Genomic DNA, 24,662 nt, shown 5'->3' with positions numbered 1-24,662 from the left:
TGCTTGCTATATGTCCCATTCATTACAATGGGGAAATACCGCAGCTAGCTAGCTACACTTTCGTCATAACTAAATTATATTTACAGTTTGAATTTCGTCACGCCACTTATATAACATCATTCCCCAATGTATTATAAAGCTAACCGTTGTGTCCGATTTGATTTTAAGGCATTTTTATGAACGCGAGGCGTCTTTGTAGGAAAGCAGCTGCTTGCTATATGTCCCATTCATTACAATGGGGAAATACCGCCAGCTAGCTAGCTACACTGTCGCCATAACTAAATTATATTTACAGTTTGAATTTCGTCACACGCCACTTATACAACATCATTCCCCAATGTATTATAAAGCTAACCGTTGTGTCCGATTTGATTTTAAGGCATTTTTATGAGACGCAAGGCGTCTTTTAGGTGGAGCAGCTGCTTGCTATATGTCCCATTCATTACAATGGGGAAATACCGCGAGCTAGCTAGCTACACTTTCGTCATAACTAAATTATATTTACAGTTTGAATTTCATCACGCACTACCTTATACAACATCATTCCCCAATGTCTTATAAAGCTAACCGTTGTGTCCGGATTTGATTTTAAGGCATTTTTATGAACGCATAGGCTCTTTGTAGGACGAGCAGCTGCTTGCTATATGTCCCATTCATTACAATGGGGAAATACCGCAGCTAGCTAGCTACACTTTCGTCATAACTAAATTATATTTACAGTTTGAATTTCGGCCCCCGCCCAACTTATATAACATCATTCCCCAATGTATTATAAAGCTAACCGTTGTGTCCGATTTGATTTTAAGGCATTTTTATGAACGCGAGGCGTCTTTGTAGGAAAGCAGCTGCTTGCTATATGTCCCATTCATTACAATGGGGAAATACCGCAGCTAGCTAGCTACACTGTCGCCATAACTAAATTATATTTACAGTTTGAATTTCGTCACGCCACTTATACAACATCATTCCCCAATGTCTTATAAAGCTAACCGTTGTGTCCGATTTGATTTTAAGGCATTTTTATGAACGCAAGGCGTCTTTGTAGGACGAGCAGCTGCTTGCTATATGTCCCATTCATTACAATGGGGAAATACCGCTCTGGCTAGCTACACTTTCGTCATAACTAAATTATATTTACAGTTTGAATTTCGTCACGCCACTTATATAACATCATTCCCCAATGTATTATAAAGCTAACCGTTGTGTCCGATTTGATTTTAAGGCATTTTTATGAACGCGGGTATGCGTCTTTGTAGGAAAGCAGCTGCTTGCTATATGTCCCATTCATTACAATGGGGAAATACCGCAGCTAGCTAGCTACACTGTCGCCATAACTAAATTATATTTACAGTTTGAATTTCGCCACCACTTATACAACATCATTCCCCAATGTCTTATAAAGCTAACCGTTGTGTCCGATTTGATTTTAAGGCATTTTTATGAACGCAAGGCGTCTTTGTAGGTGGAGCAGCTGCTTGCTATATGTCCCATTCATTACAATGGGGAAATACCGCAGCTAGCTAGCTACACTTTCGTCATAACTAAATTATATTTACAGTTTGAATTTCATCACGCCACTTATACAACATCATTCCCCAATGTCTTATAAAGCTAACCGTTGTGTCCGATTTGATTTTAAGGCATTTTTTGAGAACGCATAAGCGTCTTTGTAGGAACGAGCAGCTGCTTGCTATATGTCCCATTCATTACAATGGGGAAATACCGCAGCTAGCTAGCTACACTTTCGTCATAACTAAATTATATTTACAGTTTGAATTTCGTCCCCACTTATATAACATCATTCCCCAATGTATTATAAAGCTAACCGTTGTGTCCGTTGATTTTGTTTTAAGTGTTATACGCGTATGCCTTTTTTTTTTGTAGAAGGCTGCTTGCTATATGTCCCATTCATTACAATGGGGAAATACGCCAGCTAGCTAGCTACACTGTCGCCATAACTAAATTATATTTACAGTTTGAATTGCGCCACACCCTTATACAACATCATTCCCCAATGTATTATAAAGCTAACCGTTGTGTCCGATTTGATTTTAAGGCATTTTTATGAACGCAAGGCGTCTTTTGGTGGGTGGAGCAGCTGCTTGCTATATGTCCCATTCATTACAATGGGGAAATATCGCAGCTTGCTCACTTTTGCATAACTAAAGTATATTTACAGTTTGAATTTCGTTCACGGCATGAATATTATAGGTTCCTCAAGGTCTTACAAAGCTTAGCTAACACTTGTCCGATTTCGATTTCAATTGAATGTATTTTTGTGAATGTCAGAGTTAGGAGGAGGCTAGCTAGCTCTCATTGATGGACTCCATCTCACCGCGGCTCTATCAATGAGACTCACGGACAAGAGGCGTTTATTTCCCGATTGTTTGTTTAAATAACTCAACACACATACCCATTATAAGATTAACTGGAACCTGCGGGCTGCGGTAAAAGATTGCGGGCGTAACAAGCTCGCTGACACTGCGGTCAGGGCGGCGATGTAGCAACCCAGGCAGCACCAACACCGGCACTAAACTCCGACACAGTCGGAGAAAATTTGCAAATAGCCATCCATTTTCGTAAAGCGGCCCATGTTTGAGCTTTATATGGTTGATTTCTCGCATAAAAAAGTTTCAGAAGTGAATTTTGTAATGGAATAACAGAGATCTGCGTGACCTAGCTAGATTCAGAAGACTACCTGATCTCAGGTCAGTTGTGTAGCCTATGTAAATGTTGGGGCGTGACCGTTCTCTTAATACACCCATGGGCGGAGAGTACAGGTTCCGTTTTGGGAGGTTGACGTCAACTTCCAGCTTTGTTGGGATTCGCCCGTTTTCAGCGGCAGTTTCAAAATATGAGATTTTCATAGTTAAGGGGTGTCATTGGGATTTTGAGCTTCTATGTATGTCCTATTTACCCACCGAACTGTCGTTATTCAACTATGACAGGGTAAAATCGGTTTTGCATTCTATCACCCCTTTAAGGGACTTATTTGAGCAACCTGATAGTAAGGAATTACAGTAGTCCAGTCTGGAGGTAACGAATGCATGGACTAGTTTTTCAGCATTGTTTTGAGACAGGATGTTCCTAATTTTAGCAATGTTACGAAGGTGAAAAAAGGCTGTTCTTGAGGTTTGTTTTAGATGGGCGTTAAAGGATATATCCTGATCAAAAATAACTCCTAGATTTCTGACCGTAGTGCTGAAGGCCAGGGCAATACCATCCAGAGTAGCTATGTCTTTAGATAATGAAGTTTGGAGGTGTTTGGGGCCCAGCACAATAACTTTTCCCGTCAAATGAATTGGCTTTTTGAGGGGCTTAACATATTCAAAAACTCACCAAATTTGGCGGTCGCATCAAGTCTGGTGAAAATGTACGTATTTTAAGGGTTTCGGGAGTAGGCGCACAAAAATGGCTCGCTAGCGCCCCCTAGAAAGTTAAGAAAATTGAGCCCCTGCAGTGCGTTTAACGTAGACTCACGAAACTTGGTACACATATGTAGCATGTCAAGATGTACAAGATGTCATTAGAGCATTACCTTAAACCCAACAGGAAGTCCGCCATTTTGATTTCAAAGTTCGAAATTAGTGCGATTTTGGCCATTTCCACATGTCGTACTTTAACGAACTCCTCCTAGAGATTTCATCCGATCAACTTCAAACTCGGTGTGTGCCATCTTAACCCTGTAACACCCCTTGTTGTAAAATTACGTAACCTTTAGCCATCCTTAAAAACACTCTGTTATTTTTTATCTTATTTTTTACCATATTTACATAGTCATTGGGTCCTATTATTGTTGCATTGTCTCACAATGCTATTGGATCATACATACAGTCCCGCCTTATGGCCATGAACTCACACAACCTCTCAAGGTTTCTTCTAACAACATCTCTTTTTTTCTTTGGAGTGGATTCATCAGATTCAAGTAAGTAAAATGTCTTTTATATTTTTTTTGGTTGTTATTATAATGTCTAGAGCAGGGGTCTCAAACTCAATTTACCTGGGGGCCGCTGGAGGCAGAGTCTGGGTGAGGCTGGGCCGCATCAGGTTTTCCACAAGAAAAGCTTTGTTAAAAAAATTCCAATCTTCTCAAATCTCTTTATTTTTATTATTTATATTCTTTTATCCTGCCGCGTACACATCACTTTGATTTACTTTGTCAGAGACAGACCTCATATTAACTCTCTAAGTGCCATTGACGTGTATGTATAAATATATATATATATAAAAAAATTTAAAAATAAACCGTTAAATGGCACTTTCTGGAGAGTTTTGGAGAAATTGAGTCTTACATGATATGTGCAAAACTGCCAGGTTAAGAGCCTATACTCTGCATTGTTGTAGTATCAACAGGTATTAGGGCATTTAGCATTTGCATTACTGTTAATTAGTCATCACTTGATTACACATTGTATTACCTTGTTATGATATAAGAAGTGACCCATACAATGTGCCAAACATAATATTGCCACATGAAGAGACAGTGCAGCATGACAGTAGCAACAGCTGAGAAGATGTGGTGACCAGGTCCACCTCACACAAACTTCTTCTCCCATTCTCTTTACTTACACACACACACAAAAACACACACACACACACACACACACACACACACACACACACACACACACACACGCTGCAACGAAAGTGGGGCTCTCTGATGTTGAGGCGAGCCGTGTCGCTCGAGGCCTACCGCGCTGGCGGAGATGCGACAGTGAGGACTGGTTCAACAGCCCGGTCTCATGGAAGTTTGTGTAAATGTGACGTTATTTGAATCTATTGATACGTGTTCACGGAGACGATTTTGTCGTTTTTACGTGGTGGACAACACGAAAATGTGAAGTAATGTATTTCAATGGGAAGCATATTTCGTGGCCACAGAACGAAATTGTAGGGAGTAATATAAAAAGCCGAAAATCCGCGTGGGGAGATTGGTCGGTGGTGTGGATGGGTCAAACAACACAGGACTTTCACCCGGGCGAAGCGGGGATCGGGCCCTGTTTGCGGTGTTTTGTTTCCCGGGGATGGCGTCCCTGCGTGTGGCGTTTTGTCCCGCCTGTTTACTGTGGCGCGTCCTCGGGCGTGGCACTTCGTTCCGGCGTTTTACGCCCTTGCTCCGGTGTTTAAGACGCCCTTTCCCGGCGTTTAAGGCGCCCTTCTCCGGTGTTTAAAGCGCCTTTTCCCGTAAGTTTTTTCCTAAACCCAACCTCCGCCATCCCGTTATTGTGGGCGCGCCCCCAGCGGGCGGCCTCGCGGGCCGTCTCGCGGGCCTTCCGGCTTATGGAGCGCGCCTTTCGCCCGCGCGGTCCTCGCGGGCCCAGCGTCGCGGGGCGCCTCCGGCTTATGGAGCGCCCTTCGGCCACCTCCCGGCCCTTTCCCTGAGAAAATAATGTGACATTTACATGTAAAAAATAACGTGACAGTTACACGTAAAAAACGAGAAAAACGTCTCCGTGAACACGTATCAATAGATCAAGAATAACGTGGACATTTACACGAACTGCCGTGAGACCGGGTTGGGTTCAACGGCTTGGTCAGCGTCATGAACTCGTAGCGGCCGGTGGAGGTTGCGAACGGGGTTTTTACTTTATGAGATTTTAATTAATCCTACCGACGGAGACACTTTGGCGTTATGTAGTTGACCCGCGGTGGTGAAATGTCTGCAGTTCTGGGCGGGTTGTTGCCGTGTTCTGATTGTTCTCATCTCAGCTCCGCCGAGACAAAATAGACATGCCATTTCAAAAAAATTTCATTTATTCATATATCATCATCATTCAAATATCACGTTTTCAAAAGCATCACTTTCATCAAATTTTTTGTGACATATTTAGACTGCAAGCAGGCACATCTGGACAAACTAGCGGGCTTATGTGCGGAGCTGAACCCCGGAGAGCCCCGGCCCAATTTAACCCTCGTTATATATATAACGAGGCTATATAAATGTATATACATTTTTATACATATATATAGGCTACGCTATAATGTCCTGGGCAGCAACTTAAAATAAGTGAAGTGTTGTGAACGCAGCGCTGGGACGAATGTCCGCGATGCGCCCAATAGAAACGAGGCAGCCAGCCAGGCACGGAAGAAAACACTCCATGGCAACGCGGCTGTAACTTTCACTCATTGAGGAATGTTTCTCTGCTTGCATCAAGCCTGGCCGATGTCCCGCCGAGAGCCATATACCCCACCGTGATTGGTGGTTTTGTTCAGCTCCGCACACAACACTGTAAAGTACCATACATATCAAACTTGCGGGCCGCACTAACATTAAACTTTCATATTAAGGCGGGGGCCACAAACTATCGTCCTGCGGGCCGCGAGTTTGAGACCCCTGGTCTAGAGCATGTACATATGTAGTTATTTTGGAATATATGCATCAAATTCCATTTAGAGCTTGTTAAATATTTGTTGCAATTATACAACACTGGGTGAGTGTGGTAGTCAAAATAGCAGGCTTGTTGCAGTGGGCTCAAACAGGTTGTATTCCCTCCACTTCACCACTGCCTGAAACAGAGTATTTTCTTTATACATTGACAGTATACATTCTACCCTTGTGTTGTGTTCTGGTCAAATTTGACTGATTTAAAAGTTTTATCTCTAAAAAATTTAGTTAATTTGATCAGACTGGCCTAACATTCCAGAGTATATCAACAGACAATTCAGTTCTGGGAAAGGTGAAAATGTTCCTGAATGTGGGGTGTGGATGTAAGTGGGGGTATGCATGTTTTCCCTTTAGTATGATAATTAGAGAGCATAAGAAGCAGTATTGTTATGTCAAGGCAGTAATGGGTGGACAAAGAAAACCAACCACCCATGGACTGTCCAGCTGATAATTACGTGGACATCGAGCCAAAAACAAACAAACACACCAGACCCGGTGACAGGTATCGCTGGCTGAAAAAAGATTTCATCAGTCCCAACACTTATTTTTCTTGTGTGGATATAACAGGAGATGACATTTCCCTCCACACACCATTGGAATACTTCCAGAAGTTTGTGTGCGAATACATGACTGAGGCTCTGACACAAAACACAAATGAGTACAGCTTTCAGACACATGGAACATCTGTAAACACCACTGCAAAGGAAATTGAAAAAAATGTTGGCATGTACCTGAAGATGGGCCTAGTACAAATGGCTGGAACCAGTATGTATTGGGAGACAGAGACACGGTACTCCCCTGTTGCTGATGTGATGCCGCGCAACAGATTCCAATCCCTGTTGACGTCATTGCATTTTGTCAACAACATGACAGTATCTGAGATGGAAAAGAAAGACAAACTATGGAAACTCAGACCATGGCTTGATTCATTCAGAGAAAAATGCCGGCAGGTGGTACCAGAAGAGCACAACTCTGTGGATGAGATGATGATTCCTTTCAAGGGGAAATTCAGCAGCATCAAGCAATATATGCGAGGCAAGCCAAACCCATGGGGATTCAAAGTGTGGGTGAGAACTGGAATCTCTGGCATGATGTGTGACTTCGATGTCTACCAAGGCAGTGTCAATGGAATACAAGCCAAATCTGAACTTGGATTGTCAGGTGATGTTGTGATGAAACTTGCTTCCACACTTCCAGAAGGTCAGAACTACAAAATGTATGCAGACAACTACTTCACCTGTGTTCCATTATTAGTGAAGCTCCTTGATCGGGGAATTCATTATGTGGGAACAGCCAGGCAGGTGCGCCTACCCAACTGTAACCTTGAAGACGAGAAGAGCTTGAAGAAAAAGGGGAGAGGAAGCTATGTCATCCTTTGCTGGACCTGAACCTGTGCAGAAGATTCAACGCTGGGACAAAGCCAACAGAACCTACATTGAAGTTGAGAGGCCTTACATTGTTGGTGCCTACAACAAGTACATGGGAGGTGTGGATTTGTTGGACTCATTTACAGCCAAATACAAGTTCCCCATCAAATCCCGTCGCTGGTACATGTACATCTTCTGGCACACCATCATTCTCGCTGTGGTCAATGCCTGGCTCCTCTACAAGCGGGACTGCAAAGCTCTCAAGATGTCTAGCAAAGAGACAATGAACAGGAGACAGTTTCAGGCACAGCTAGCATCCTCTCTCATCCTGGTAAACACAACACTTCAAACTCCAAAGAGAGGACGGCCATCTCCAGGCAAAGGGAGCCCAGCAACACAGGCAGTGACATCAGGAAGCCCTCTGAATGCTCAGAAAAGACCGTCCAAGAGATGTGCACACCTCCCATTGGATGTACGCAGGGACCTAGTTGCACATTTTCCACGGAAGACAGGGAGAGGACGCTGCAGACACTGCGATAAAGGATACACTAACACGCAATGCAGCAAGTGTGATGTTCGCCTTTGCTTTTCAGAGGACAAGAACTGTTTTTGGGACTTTCACAACCAAAAAGGAATGGAGAAGTTGCTAGAAAAAGCAAGAGTTTTATCTTGTTTAATATTTTTTTTTATAAATGACTTCATAAAAAATATGACTAATGTGTGATTATTATTAATGTTATATACCTTTATGGGGCTAAGTAAGCAATCAAACCTGCAAATGAACCCTTAGTTGTTCTGAATTATTGTTCAGACAGTGTGAGTACAAATACAGATATTCTGCTCCCAGCTAAGACCAATGTTGCAATATTACAACATTTCTCTAAAAACGTACATGAACATTTTTCTTTCTTTTTAAACTCTTTAATTTCTGCATCAAAGGCCTCCTACAACAACATCTGAAAGGTAAATTTTTTTTTTAAAAAGTTTTTCTATATTTGGGTCTTACAGGGTTAAGACGTTAAAGATGAAAAGTTGTTAAAAGAAAAACTTTTCGTCATAGGGTGTGGCCGTGGCGGGGCGGCCATTTTGTGCCTCCGAAACAGGAAGTGGGTGTAACTCGAGTGTACGTTGTCCCAACTGGCTCGAAACTTTGCAGGATTCATAAGAGTACAACCCTGAGGACAAATAAAGGCCGATATTTACTTAAAGTCATAGCGGCCCCTAGTGGCAACAGGAAGTAGGCCTAAAAGTCAAGGTGCTATATTTTAACGAACTCCTCCTAGAGATTTCATCCGATGGACTTCAAACTTGGTCTGTACCATCCCAACACCTTAACGATGAAAAGTTATTAAAAGAAAAACTTTTCGTCAGATGGTGTGGGCGTGGCGTGGCGGGCCATTTTGAGTGTTTAGCGATGAACAAAGAAGTTGTTGTAACTTGAGTGTACGTTGTCGTATCTGCCCGAAATTTCTCACGATTAACAAGGGTCCAGGCCTGAGGACACCTACAGGCCAAAATTGACTTTTGGTAGTAGCGCCCCCCGCTAGCAACAGGAAATGCGCCTTATATGACAAACATCATCCGATTTACATGAAACTTATAATGTGTGGTCTACATGTGATACTGAGCCGCCCCCTATACTTTAACCACGCCCACTTACTCAGGCCACGCCCCTTTCATAACATTTGAACCCTTTAAGAGATACCCTTGTGTGAGGTATCATTGAACTCAGCAGAGACTTCCTTATTCATTGGTCATGGTTTGACCCGCCCCCTATGCTTTAGCCACGCCCCCTTTTATAACTAATGACCCGTTTGATGTAGACCCTTGTGTGAGGTATCATTGAACTCAGCAGAGACTTCCTTATTCATTGCTGATGGTTTGACCCGCCCCCTACCCTTTTGCCACGCCCCTTTTCACAGCTAATGAACCGTATGATGAAGAGTCTTGTGTGAGCTATCGTTGAACTCGGCAGGGAGTTCCCTTTTCATTGTTGACGATATGCGGCGTCTGAGTGCCGCGCGAATGCACGGTCGCAAGGAGCGGCGTTCGCAGGTAACCCTGACGCGCGCGGAGGCGCGAGGGCCCGTCCATCGCTGCTCGCAGCTTTAATTTGAGTTTAACATCAGAAAATTGTAGGTCATCCAGGATTTTATATCTTTAATGCATGCTTGAAGTTTGGCTAACTGACTAGTTTCATCTGGCTTGATTGACAAGTGTAATTGGGTGTCATCCGCTTGAGTGTTTCCTAATAATATTGCCTAGAGGAAGAATATATAAGGAGAATAGAATTGGTCCAAGCACTGAGCCTTGTGGAACACCATGGCTAACTTTAGTGTACTTGGAGGATTTATCATTAATATTAACAAATTGAGATCGATCAGAAAAATAGGACTTAAACAAGCTTAGTGCGATTCCTTTAATGCCAATTAAATGTTCCAATCTCTGTAACAGGAGGGTATGGTCAATAGTGTCGAATGCAGCACTAAGATCTAGTAAGACAAGTACGGAGACAAGACCTTTGTCAGCAGAAATTAGAAGGTCGTTAGTACCTGATTACTAATATCAAACTTGGGTTGTCATGGTTTATGACCGATAATATTCTCGGTCAGATTTTTTGATATGAGAGCGGCTCCATCCCAAGTGGATCCCATCTCTCTCAATCAGACCAGGCTTTCCCCAGAACGCCCTCCAGTTGTTCACATAGCCCACATCATTAGCTGGGCACCATTCTGACAACCAGCGGTTGAAGGATGACATGCGGCTGTACATTTTATCACTGATCAGGTTTGGCAGGGGTCCAGAGATAACTGAGTCCGACATTGTCTTTGCATATGCACAAAGTGACTCAACATTAATTTTAGTGATCTCCGATTTACGTAATCGGGTATCATTACCACCTACTGTATTTACGGTTATTTTTAGCCAACAGCTTTAGATGAGATTCTACATCACTTGCTCTGGCCCCAGGGACGCATACGACCGTAGCCACTGGAGCCGCTAACTTCACATAGCGAGGCGAGGATGCTCCAGTTTAGAGCGACCGCAGCCATGTACACTCCCTGGTTTAGAACTACTGCTACGATTCCCTCGGACAGTCACCCACTTGCCAGGCTGCTCAGTGTGTGCCCGGGGACTGCTAACTGAAGCTACGGGGCGCTGGCTAGCTGCGGAAGCATACGATTTTGATTCCATGGTGGAGTCATGGAGTCGTGCCTCTAACTCACTAAGCCTCGCCTCCAGAACAGCAAATAAACTACATTTATTACATATATCCTTAACATTATCACTAAAGGAAGCAGAGGAATAGCTAAACATTTGACACACACAGCAAGAGAGGGTAGGAGAGGGATCAGCCATTGCTAATGGCTAAGCTAAAGTAGCTAAAGTAACTAGCACCGTTCCAACTATTGTGAGATCAGAGAGGCAGTTGCTGCAAGAGAAGATAGCTAGAAGTGCTTGAGTAAACTGGTGTAGTTTAAATGCAATCCAGGAAAATAGCCGCTAATTTAAACAAATGCCCCGTCGATGTGGGCTCTAAGCGTAGCAAGTGTAGGCCTAGTTTAAGCGATCCAGATAATTAGCCGCTAAGTTAGCCGCTAAATTAAACACTGTTTAAATTAAACGCGAAATTAAACAAATGCTTATGCTTAATGCTTGATGCAGGCTCTAAGCAAAGCAAGTATAGTTTAATTGCAATCCAGGCAAATGGCCGCTAATTTTAAACAAAAAGGCAGAGTTGAGTAAATGTTTGCTGGAGCAACAAACTAGCGTCTGTACACTGGAACACTGGAAGTGACACAATATGCTTAGCGTAAACGTCTGCATGTCCCCCAGCCAGTGTATGACATGGAATGAGTAATTACCTGCTGTGACTGCATTATGTTAAAAGATTTATGTTTTATCTAATTCATGTAATTTTAGAAATAAAATTATTTGGCAGTGCACACCTTGAAAAGTGTAAAATATAAGGATTCTGTCAATATTTTCACCATGCTTGTATGATTAAAAACTCATGAAGCTATTATTCTAAATACATGCCATATTCATTTTATCCTGCTGAGCTCTGGCGCCGGAGCTCTCGTCTCCAGATGGTTAAACGTGTTTTTCAGAATGAGACTTTACTGTGATTGTATGAATGGCAGTCTCAACTCCCTTGAACCTTTTTCTGATTCACACACATTGATTATGTTGGTATTCAATCAGCTGTAAAGACATTACTGGCCAAGACACAGTGAAGGCAGATGGAGCTAATGGGGTAGGATATCATTGTTGAGAGGGAGATTCATCACTGCTACGTTATTAATGCATGCCCTGTGTGTGTTGGCTAGTTAGAGTGAGTATTTGATTGCTCACAATCACTTGGCATGTCTGAAATGATAGGCTTCTCTGAGATAAAAGCTGCAGCCCTGAATGAATAAGAAGTACAGTATATCCCCAACAACTTAATAGCACCTCCACCCTTACCTCACTTTTACTTAAAGGTCCCAAATCATTCTCATTTATTTTCAGGTTCATACTTGTATTTTGTACATTGCATCTGTGAAATAACAGTAATGGCACTGTAGTGGCACTTTCTAGCTATATATAGTATAGGTATCGGCGGTTGGCACAATTAGTGAATACTGGCTGTGTGCATTTCTACGTGGATTAAGCGTGATACTTTCAGCATGTCTTGTAATCAAACAAGACATGGAATTTTTTTTACAATATGGGATCTTAAATACTACAAGCAATATACCGAAGTCTACAATAAATTCTAACAACATATAACAAATAGACTTCAGGGTGAAAGTCTGTCCAGATGTTGAACATTTGTATTTCAACAGATACAAATCAGTGTTTCCTCTATGTTGATAGCATAGTGGCGGTGCGCCACGGTAAAATTTCCAGCGCCACGGTATCAGAAATAGGGCAGATACACAACAGGGTTTTTATGAAAAGTCATAAAGTCGTAGAGCCGTCTGCTCTACTGAACTCAAGCGAACTGTCATCCGCTCTCTCTCCCCCTAGGGTGAGCAGAGCAACTGGAACAGTGACAGGACGTCATCACTCGTGAAGTCATGGCAACCAAATAAACAACAGGGCGAGTACTACTTCACTCAATAAGTGATAATCAGCGACGAAAGCCGCGACATGAAATCCGCACTCACGCGGGTCCCGTGAAATTTGACAGCTACAGTTTATTGGAAAATAGTGTTGGGCACACTGACTTTGATGAATTTACTGTTTATCAGACCCCAGATGGGACAAGTTAGCTAGCGAAACTGCTGCTTTGTTGTTAAACTGTGTGTAAAATGAGCGGTGACGTTAAATCACCCTACGGTACCGTCTATTTGCTGGATGGTTTCAAGGTAACGGTCGGCAGCTAACATTAGCAGATAAGCCCGTACGCTGACGTCCAATTCACCCCCCCCCCGCTGAAAAAAATTCTGGAGGAAACACTGCAAATGTGTGTGATACATACTGCAGTCCGGCAGATGGGGTGGTTACAATTTGTATTATTTTCTCTGATTTAGAAACCCACATCCACATGGACATTTCACTCCCTGTCTACCAGTTCTTGTAAGCTATGATGCTTTTTAAATTGTGTATAGTATTGATGTATGAGAGTTTCCTTAACGACTTGTAGGGAGCCTGCTTTCAGTAATCGTTAACATTTCCATGCACGCAGTAATGTCAAAAACAAAACAATTAAACTTTTAGCTGCATGCTGTTCCATGATGCAAAACGCCTCTCTCTAATTGGACATGCTCTTGCCTGTCAACTAATGAAGCTAAGAAAAGAGCAGGAATAGGGGGACAACAAGACTCCCCCCCCTCCCCCCCCACACTTTCAGGTGTTATTGTAATAAAGTGGTACGTCTACTCTACAGTAAGCTAAGTGTTCTCCCTCGGAAGTGCTACATCCATCATGTAGGTTTAATGTACTTTAAATAGTTGAATAGTAGAATGTCTTCTGTGATTATTTATCAATTTCCGTGTTGAAAACTATTAAAGTTATTACTTAAGTCATTAAATGTACCATTAGAAATACCTGCAGAAACTCTTTAACCATATTCTAACCTGCTCTTTTATTTAGATATCCAAGTGCTTACAGTATGTTCCCTTTAGTCTGGATTTATCAAATAATGCAGGTAAGAGGAACTTGAGATTGGATTGTATGAATAGTTGAAATACATAGGTGTGTGTGGTTTGTGCTGTTGTCATCAGGCAGTGAATTTTGAACAGGTTTTACTTTTTTACTTTTTGATAGGATCCATCTGCCTCTCTGGAGAAAAGGAGGGAAGGGCTAGTGAGATGTCTGATCGAGTATATATCTTAATGTAATGATATTGTGATATTTTTAGGGATTATTATCTTTGCTCTCAAACTATATATTTACAAACTGTAGATTAGTGATGAAAAGACATTAGCAATGTTTTCATGACAAATTTAAAATTGGCGACCTCAGCAGGCATACTTAAATATGTTCTAGTAGTCCATGGCTTGGCATTTCAGATTGGAGCACAGAAAACCAACTTGAAAATGAACTTGGATGTGTAGCTTACATGTAAATGGAACACTGGTAATAGGGGTCTTCAACTTTGGTGAATCAGACTTCAACACAATATGAATGAAAGCTACCAACTTATTGGGTTGTTAAGATCCAGTGATACAAAAACGTTACTGCAACTTATTACAAGGCTCGGTAAATACTTGATTCTGATTAGTCAATCACAGCATTCTGCGGTCTGCTATTTCAATTAAATAAAATATTTCCCCTAAGCTAGTAACAAGCATTTCTGGAACATGAATGCAAGCAAATGGAAAGAGAGAGGAGATCAGTGTGTCAAAGGAAGTCCCCCAGGAATCTAAAACTATAGCGGCTTAACTAAGAGCTGGTCCAAGTCAAACCTGAGCCAGCCCTACAAGGGTTGGTAGATGAATCTGACGACTATGAAGAGAAGCAGAGAATAGCAGGGGTGCCGTGTCTGTAGAAATACACCCTCCCCTGCCGGTCCAGGCGAAGAATATTATTTCTGTATAACAGACCGTTGCCATGGACGAAGTTCTGATCATAGGCTCTGGAGGACCATTTTTAAATCCCTGAAATTCTTTTTAAATCAATATTTGTGCTCATACAGAGCTCATACCAAGGGAGAGAGGGTGGAGGAAACAGGGGTTGCTAACAGTGCTATTGACAACAGTGCAAACAGAGTATTAGTTAGCTAAACCTGGTTTTGCCATCTGGCTTCTGCCAGAGAACTGTGCTCATCAGCATAAAGTTAACTGTTTATTCTGGTCCATCTTATTACCTGTCTGATCTGTTGATCATACTCTTTATTCTTCTTTGTCTTCACCAATAGAGTCGTGATGAAACTGAGGTGCACGCAGTTGCACAACGGAAATTTACATATAACAGCCTGATGCCATCTGCATTATCACAGAAGGACATCCAGTCGTCAGAGGTCTGACCAACCTGTCACAAGCATGCTGCCTTCTCTTTGGACTTAACCTATGGCCTGGAACTTAAGTACTTAAGTTTGTAATGTGCCTTTAAGGGAAATGGACTTAACTTTTTTTTTTTACCAGTCAGTACCATGAAATAAATACTCAACCGTATTGTGTGCAGAATCTAGCAGTTCTTCAAAATTAATATGTTCAAAATAGGGCTCAACAATATGGTTACAAATCATACTTACTGCAATTATGTTAATATTGCAGTATTAATGGGATGCTGTTAAGTCTCACATTTACCTTTTATTGCAGGTAATGGTTACATTTATGGCCTGTTTTGTAATGGTACTGATACTGTTAGAAGTGAAACCTTTGAAACCTTGGGTTAAGAGTCAAATAAATGGTATAATCTTAAATCTGTCTTTCCATGTTGTTCTTGACAGGAGAGTCTATTTATTTAAAATTAATCAAAACATAGTGCTTGGGATACAGAAATAACATTTTATAGAAGTTAATGCAGAATCTTTGATTCACCAGAAGTTGTAGCCTGGCCTCAATGTAATGTAGTTCATGTGTGATTAGGTTAATTTATTAAGGAAATTAAGGTAATCAAACTTAAATTATAGGTTACGAGAAGTACCTATTCTCATTTTAATTGTAATTTTGTGTTTTTGTTCAAAGGACTTTAAGTTTCATATATTAAGTTTGTATTTTTATACATTTTATTTATCACAACGTTAATATATGTTGATGTTCCTCTGTTCTGTTGTGAAACAAACAAGTTTATTTTTAAACTGCATTATCATATTATTTTAGTGAGGACTCATAAATAACTACAAATAACTAATGTTAGGGAAATCTGTTTATGTTTTGTTATGCATTATCGGCCTTAAAAATCCTTTATCAGTCGGGCTCTAATCTGAACAGCATCACATTCACAACTTTCATCCCCTTTAATCAGAGAGCTATCACTGTCGCAAATGTTTCATCTGTACATCTAACTATAAATCAAGGACTCTCTATGCATATATATGTGTGTGTGTGTGTGTGTGTCTTTCTAATGACCCCGCTGATGTGCAAACGGACGAGTCATGTAGTGGGCCAGCGCCTTGCATGGCAGCTCCGCCACCATCGGTCGATGTGAATGGGTGAATAAAAGGCAAAGTGTAAAACGCTTTGTCTGGTAAGGTAATAAGGCACTTTATGAATGCAATACATTTACCATCGGAAGAGTTCTCGAGAACGTTTCGAACAGACACGCCACCCGACAACGCTGAAAGCAGCATATTACGAGAACGAGAATGGCAGGTGCGTTGAGTGAGTGACGTCAGTGCGTGTGGTCGAGCAAGGAGAGCAAGCGGTGCCATAGTGACTCCTCATTTCCACAGCATGCGTAACGACTGCGGACCGGCTCCGCTGCGTGTCTGCTGCGTGCTCCGCTGTCCGTCAATACCCACCAGGTCCGGATTTGTTGCGGAACGGCTGCGGCCATGACTGACAGCTGTAGTCACGAGGACCCACAAGTTCTCGCGTAGAATAGAACCACAAAACCAACAACAGTTTGTTTCCATCCAGAGGAGTAGAGGGGAAACAGCTCTGTGCTGTGTTTTCAAGGTGTAGTGCAGGGAAATATGATCCGCCGTGAGCACGGTGTATTTTATTAACCGGATATTTATTTTGTTTCTGTGCTCGACTTCCTGTCCCGCACAATCTGCTGTGTGCTGAATTGCTGCGGAGCTCTCCGTCGTCCGTCAAAAATAGCAGCTCTGCGTATCTGCTCCGGAGGGCAGCGGACTGACGGAACTGGGACGGAGTAGGGACGAAGACGTTCCGCAGTCAGTGGAAATTCACACATTGACTTTAATGGAAACCTAATGACTCCGTCGACGTTCCGGAGACTTTCCGCAGACGTTCCGCATCCAGTGGAAATTGCCGGTGAGAATAGTGCATGAGTGCGGCTGTGAGGAAAGCGAGAGGAAAAAGAGACAGCAAAGACAATGTAAAGTGAGTTAACAGTAAACAATAAAACAAGATTCTAAAGACACGGTGGCTTCATCTGTTGTCAATACTGCCGGTGTTGCACCGAAAGCTGCGACCCATCAGAAACTGTGACCGCAGAGGGCGCTGCTGCACATCGTCTGCCTGTGCATGGTAGACAATCGAGGGTGAAGAAGAGCGTCTACGCAAACGGCATAAACATTAATACATTACATCCACAGGTGCAAGCTGTATGATTATTCGCAGTTTGTTATTGCTTCCTAAGGAGAAAGTAAACCGCTGGTGACCATATTAACCACATCAAACATAGAAACATATATTTATCTGAAAGTAAATAAAATATATTAAGGTACATTTTCTCTGTAATGTTTCTAAAAATGTATTTCTTTGTGACTATATGCACAAGTTACATCTGTAATAACCTACACTAGACCTACATTTAAAACATAAAATAATCATATTCTACTGTAAAAAAATGAAAGAACTAAATATTTAATGGACCAGCACATTGGGTAAGTTGTCAGAATATGTGACACCACTGTAACTGCTTAATTAATGAGTCAAACTTAGTGTAAATCCCTTTACACTAATCTGGACACGTTTTCTTATTTATAATCATCACAGAGCCAGTACAACAGAGGTCACCATATATGACAAGTAGGCTTTCGATTGTTCTGGGCAAATGTAGGGCCATGTGTTTTTTATTAAGGAGTGAATGCTTTTGCTGCTATTGTTTTGCCATTAATGTGATCGGACCGCCGCGTCCCAAACTACTGCTGTGAAGAATATCACTGATCAACATTTGTTGAAAGTTTTGTTGAAACTGAAAATGCTACCTCCCGCCATGGAGAAGTAATTACTGTACAAGCAATACCATAATCCTGCCTTTCGTCACTCAAACTACGACGCTGCGATCTAACAAGACGTTATATCGTAGACCTGTGTAAAGATTACGGTGTGATTATTGTGACCGTGGAGCATCAGCTGTTAGTCACAAAAGAGGCAAAAAGTAACACTCCTCCCATTAAACAATCTCAGATTCTGCTGCAACTTCGCCTTGGGCCAGAATCCTGAGTAAATGAGGATTATTATCACTGCAACGAGGATCAAGATTTTCAAGTGTTCTTCTATTCAATCAATGACTGACCATCAGTATTTTTGAAGTTAAATAAATCCTATTAGACTTTAACAAGAAGTTGTGTGGTTATTTGTGTATTGTAATAACTAGTGCTGTCAAACGATTAAAATATTTAGGCGCGATTAATCGCATTAATGTCATAGTTAACTCGCAATTAATCGCACATTTTTATCTATTTTAAATGTCCCTCGATTTCTTTTTGTCCCATTATTTTTTCTCATTTTAATGCGCTTATCAACATGATACGACTTTTAAAACCGTGCCTGAACGGAAAGATATATATATTTAAAAAAGGACCACCTTGTTCAATTGTATTTGTCTGTTCTGTATGTTCAAAAATATAAAACAATAAAAAGTTGATCTAAAAAAAAAAAAAAGGAGCACAAAACGGTGAAAACAATCACTGGATGGGAAAAGGGTATTTTACAATTACAGTGAATGCACCACGAGGCTGGTGAGGTGAGCAACATGACATCATGACTGTGTTTTTCAGACAACAGCAGCTACAGTCCAGTGTTGGAATCCTCTCCAGTGAAATACAGTCACACTTTACACCGTTTAGCTGTCAACATTTTAACCATGTTTAATCCAGCTGCTAGCTAACGGTAGGCTAACGTTACCTGCTGCTAAGTGTAGTGTTGACTGGCCTCCTGTGTGGCGATGTTTCAGTTCCCTCTAACGTCCGTTTTTGGAGCATCAGAGAGAAGCGCAGGCATTTAAATGGTACCAAAATAAGGCACCGAAATCCGCGTTGCTATTCGGTCTGGTAGATAACGGTCGTTAAGGCACCGGTGCCGTATTAGCACCGGGTCTCCGACACATGAATGAATACACATATTCATAACTTTATTAATATTGATAAAACATCTTTGATAAATTGCTAATAATTGAATCTACCTCCCCAATTCTCAACACCTCAGAGGTCACCATATATTATAAGTACAGTATCAGCCGTCAGAATATGCGACCCCATTGTAACTGCTTAATAAAGGAGTTAAACTTCAAAACATTGTTTGGGGTAGTTATGTCATCCTTTCACACTAATCTGGACACGTTTTCTTATTTATAGTCATCACAAAGCCAGTACCTCAGAGGTCACCGTATTTTATTGTAGTTTATTGTTATTTTAATAGGCAGCCACAAAACAAAAAGCAAACTAGAACTGCAAGCAGTTATGATGGGGTTCAAGCCTCCCGGCACCAGTCGCCCTGACGCAAGTCGCCCCCGATGACCCGAGGAGTGCGCGAAAGCGGGACCCAAAGCGTGACGGTGGGGAGGCAAACATCGGGAAATATCGAGGGCGTGAGCCGCAATGGTCTGCAGTACGTTGCCGTTGCAAACATCCCATTAACATTATAATTTAGTGGCAGCTGCTTTGACCACGGAGATGCGAATGACGGCGAACTTGACAGCAGTCTATTCATAGATATAAAACTGCGAGAGAAACACTGCAAGCAGCTACACTTTGATGCTCTGCTGCATCGCAGATTGCAAAGCACACCTGATTACAGGAGACATTAGTTCAGATTGGCGGAGTATATATAGTTGGTGCGGTTCGAGGTCGGATCACATTCTCACCACAAACGAACCGCTCCAGAGTTGGATTGAAAGCGTATCAGGACCATCTCATTAAGCAGGTCTCAGTACGCTTGTTTGGTCCACTTTTGGTGCGCATCCAAGTGCGAAGGGGGAAAACCAACTAGTGCCATTTAACTGAACTAAAGAAGGCAGGTGTGAAAGCCCCCATAGACTAGGCTGAGGCCTTGATTGAGGCCTACATAAGTGTCAGCCTATTACCTGATTGACCCTCCAAGACTGCCAGTAGTGATGGTCAAATGAAGCTTCGTGAACCACTGTCTTTATTTTCTGAGCTCGCTAGATGGCGCTCTCTGTTCAAAGAAAAAGGTTAAAGGAATGGCAATTCAGTGTGTTTTCAAACCTTTGTTGAACGGAGAGCGCCATCTAGTGAGCTCAGAAAATAAAGACAGTGGTTCACGAAGCTTCATTTGACCATCACTAACTGCCAGCCCTAGCAGGAGGAGGCCAATGAAGTTGCAGCAGGCAGAAAGGGAGGGATCGTTACATAAAGCACTGTTCTCCTGATCTGGAAACCTTCATAAACTGCAAACCCTCACTGAGTTTGCTTCAACTATTCTGGTCGGTGTTTACATTCCACTGCAGGCTAGCGTGCAGGAGGAACAGCACACACTCACTGACCAGATACTGTCTGTGGAGCGGACATACCCGCACTCCTTAGTTATTGTCCTTGGTGACTGACAAAGTATTTTGGATCACTGTTACACTACAGTCAGCAATGCACGCCATGCTGTCCCACCATGCTATGGTCCACCTGATTCCTTCATACAGGCGGAAATTAAAACTGTTTATTACATTATTATTATTATTACATGTCATTTAGCTGATGCTTTTATCCAAAGCGACTTCCAATTAAGTGATTTCAACCCTCCAGAGGACAAGTCATGCCTTCGCGGCGAAAAATTCCCCCTCAAAAATAGGTAATTGAGCACTGTAGTGGTTATGACCATATCAGTGACTATGTAACTATATGGAAACAGGCCAAATTATGTCTGATCCTTGTAAAGTTATAGCGTTACAGTAGACTAGCTCTAGTCTCTCGCTGAAGTACTGTGGGAATTCAGTTGTAGCAGGAAAAGGTAAACAGCAGTGTGCAGATCGGGCCGTAGTGTGTTAAGAGAGCGGAGGTGTTCACAAGGGAAGAAGCTTGGAGTAAGAAAAACGAAGGCATCCACCAGACCAGCGGGCGCTCATTGGATTGTTGTCGGCCGCGGGAGGCGAGGAAGGTGGGGAGGAAGCAGAGGCACGGGTGCCGTACGCAATATTTTTTTTCCCACTATGGCCACGCCAAGACCCGCCCTTCAATAGCATTCACACACTACTATTGGCCAGGCGTCCATGCTTACATGTACAGGTCCTATCCCCTGACCAATCTGTGAGACATTACAAACTGATCCTCAAGAACAATGGACACAGCAGGCACCTCCTCTTCATTCACCACTGCTCCATCCTAGATTGCCTCCAACTCATCCTGAAAAGGGAATACATGTTCAGGGTGTGGGAGTGTAATTGTACAAATCATAAACTTACAAACTACAAAATGCCTAATGATGTAAAAGAAAACATCATTGTTTTTTACATGCAGGTAGAAGCAATAAGGCCAACATGTTAAGTTTAACCAAAAAGATTCTGGTCCATAATTCCATGTATTATTTCAGCAACGTGGTGTTTCACTACTAATGTCTTATCACGAACTGAGACTACAAGATTATTTAAGTGGATTCATACCCTCAATTTACATGCCCATATAATCAGGGGAGAGTTACGGTGGCCCTGAGAGGCCACAGCACGCAACAATAAGACAACACATGCAAATAAACCACAGCACGCAACAATAAGACAACACGTGCAAATAAACCACAGCACGCAACAATAAGACAACACATGCAAATGAACCATAGCACGCACTAAGAAGAGAACACATGCAAATAAATCACAGCACGCAATAATAAGACAACACATGCAAATAAACCACAGCACGCACTAATAAGACAACACATGCAAATAAATCACAGCACGCACTAATAAGACAACACATGCAAATAAACCACAGCACGCACTAATAAGACAACACATGCAAATAAACCACAGCACGCAACAATAAGACAACACGTGCAAATAAACCATAGCACGCAACAATATGACAACACATGCAAATAAACCACAGCACGCACTAATAAGACAACACATGCAAATAAACCACAGCACGGAGGTGTTTCCAGGGGACACTTTTAAGTGATGCACACGTGCCTCAACCATTGGCTTTCCGGTACATAGACAGACCAACAACAGGACAATTTTCGCCATTTTATTCATCACTAAATTCACTTGTGAATACGTTTTATGTGAGAAATTAACTCTTTAGATTTCGAATATAGGCAGTCTTGCGCAAATCGTTGCCGAATTGACAATTTGCTTCAAAGTTTTCGGAATTGAGTAGCTCCATAAAGTGACGCGACAGCCAGCTAACGCCTGCCGGGGCCGCTAGCTCATCGCTCAGACAGTCATGCTCAGAGACCCCGCTCTAAGCTGGAGGTCTCTCAGACCGGTCTCCTAAATAAGAGGCTTTTATTTCGCCGTTGATGGATTATTTGTTTAAATATTACAACACATGTCCATCATAAGATTAACGGGAACCTGTGGTTAGCTGCATTTTCGGAGTTAAACTCCACAAGCGCTTGCAGGCTTTACAACCTCGCTGGCCAGCCGTCACACACACACACACACACACACACACACACACACACACACACACACACACACACACACACACACACACACACACACACACACACACACCCCCATCCATTATGTGATTCTGACACATCATAAAAGTTCTGTTGAATGGACTGTAGTTGCCACAGTTCTAAAAAGAAAGGGCCTAATTTTAGGAAGTTCAATGTGCCCAGTCGAGTTCACATTTTAACAGTCAACCTGGTAGCTGAAGTAGTCCTTAAACCACATTTAGCAGTATTTTTTGTTTGATCTGAGTATAGCACTTTAAAGATAAATGTAAAAGCTCTTTTTATTTAACAGTTTTATACTTGAATTAAATGTATTTGATAGCTGGCCAAAGCTTGGCACTTTTGCAGTTTTTAGTTGCAAAAGTTTTTATTTTTGTATGAAGACATATAAAGTAATATCAAACTACATTTCATTTGTTGTGTTTCTTTTAAATTGTATTTCTACTGCAATCACATGGGAAAAGGAACTACATTTACATACTGTGAATCGTTTTTTGAATTGAGAATCGTTTTTGAATCGAAAATCGATATTGAATCAAATTGGGAGCCTAAAAATCGGAATCAAATCGTGACATTTTCTGAATCGTACACCCCTAATCTTCGATTTCACTCTGGCCATACTGGCCATGAGTCTGTGATGTCTCAATAACTGTATTTTTAAGGCACTAGAAAAAACACAAAATTTACATTTCCACATGATTTGTACCAGTCAAAAAAAAAATACAACAGTCAGTTTGCCCAAGTTTGTCAAAGTATAGGCAGTATCCTCTTCAGACAGACTTGCAGACTTGTTCTACCTGGAGATGTCCCTCTCTGAGCAGCAGCAGCAGCAGCAGCAGCAGCAGTGCCCTCCCGCAACAGCCAATACGCACGGATCCAGAGCGTCACACCAGCTGCCTTTGGGATACATGTGAGAGACAACATGCAGATCTGAGAACAGCACTCTTTCCATGTGGCTCTATATTCTGTGAGTGGAATTAGGGAAATACAACTATTTCCCCGTTAACAGCTGTGGATTGCACAGACTGGACTTAAAGGCATACGCCACCGTTTGTTGAAATAGGGCTTATCACGGTCTCCCCTAGCTGTAGATAGGTGGGCCAACGCATTTTTTGTGCATTCATCATTTCAATCCGGTGCAACACTGGCAGCGCCGCCGCTAGTTAGCTTAGCGTAGTGAATGTAATCCTATGTTGCCGGTTAGCATGTTGTGAGTAAAAGTGAGCCAACAAAAGACAAAAAAACAACCTAATTACTTGCACTGAGACAAATGCGTTGGCCCATCTATCTACAGCCAGGGTAGACCGTGATAAGCTCTCTTTCAACAAACGGTGGCGTATTCCTTTAAGAGTAATTGGGTGTAAGTGTGTTAATTAGCAGCAGCCTGTGGTCAGCTAACCTCCTTAACCTTGCTATTTGGTTTGAACTAACGTTACATTTTTTCACCAATGTATTTCCCTAATAATGTTCAGAGAGTGGAGAACATGACTGAAAGCGCCAAATCGAGCCCAGTCTAAGCTGTAGCCAGGATTAGTTCATGTAAAGTTAACGTTGTAACTGTTGTAGATTCTCACTGAAGTCATCAAAACTATGAATGAACACATATGGAATTATGTACTTAATACAAAAGTGTGAAATAACTGAAAACATGTCTTATATTTTAGATTCTTCAAAGTAGCCACCCTTTGCTTTTTTTATTAATAAGGGACAAATTCCACTAATTAACCCTGACAAAGCACACCTGTGAAGGTAAAACCATTTCAGGTGACTACCTCATGAAGCTCATTGAGAGAACACCAAGGGTTTGCAGAGTTATCAAAAAAAGCAAAGGGTGGCTACTTTGAGGAATCTAAAATATAAGACATGTTTTCAGTTATTTCACACTTTTTTGTTAAGTACATAATTCCATATGTGTTCATTCATAGTTGTGATGCCTTCAGTGCGAATCTACAATGTAAATAGTCATGAAAATAAAGAAACACATTGAATGAGAAG

The sequence above is a fragment of the Perca fluviatilis genome, chromosome 2 (assembly GCF_010015445.1).
Source record: "Perca fluviatilis chromosome 2, GENO_Pfluv_1.0, whole genome shotgun sequence".
Classification (NCBI taxonomy): domain Eukaryota; kingdom Metazoa; phylum Chordata; class Actinopteri; order Perciformes; family Percidae; genus Perca; species Perca fluviatilis.
The sequence above is the reverse complement of the archived record's forward strand: the minus strand, read 5'-3'. Positions refer to the sequence as shown.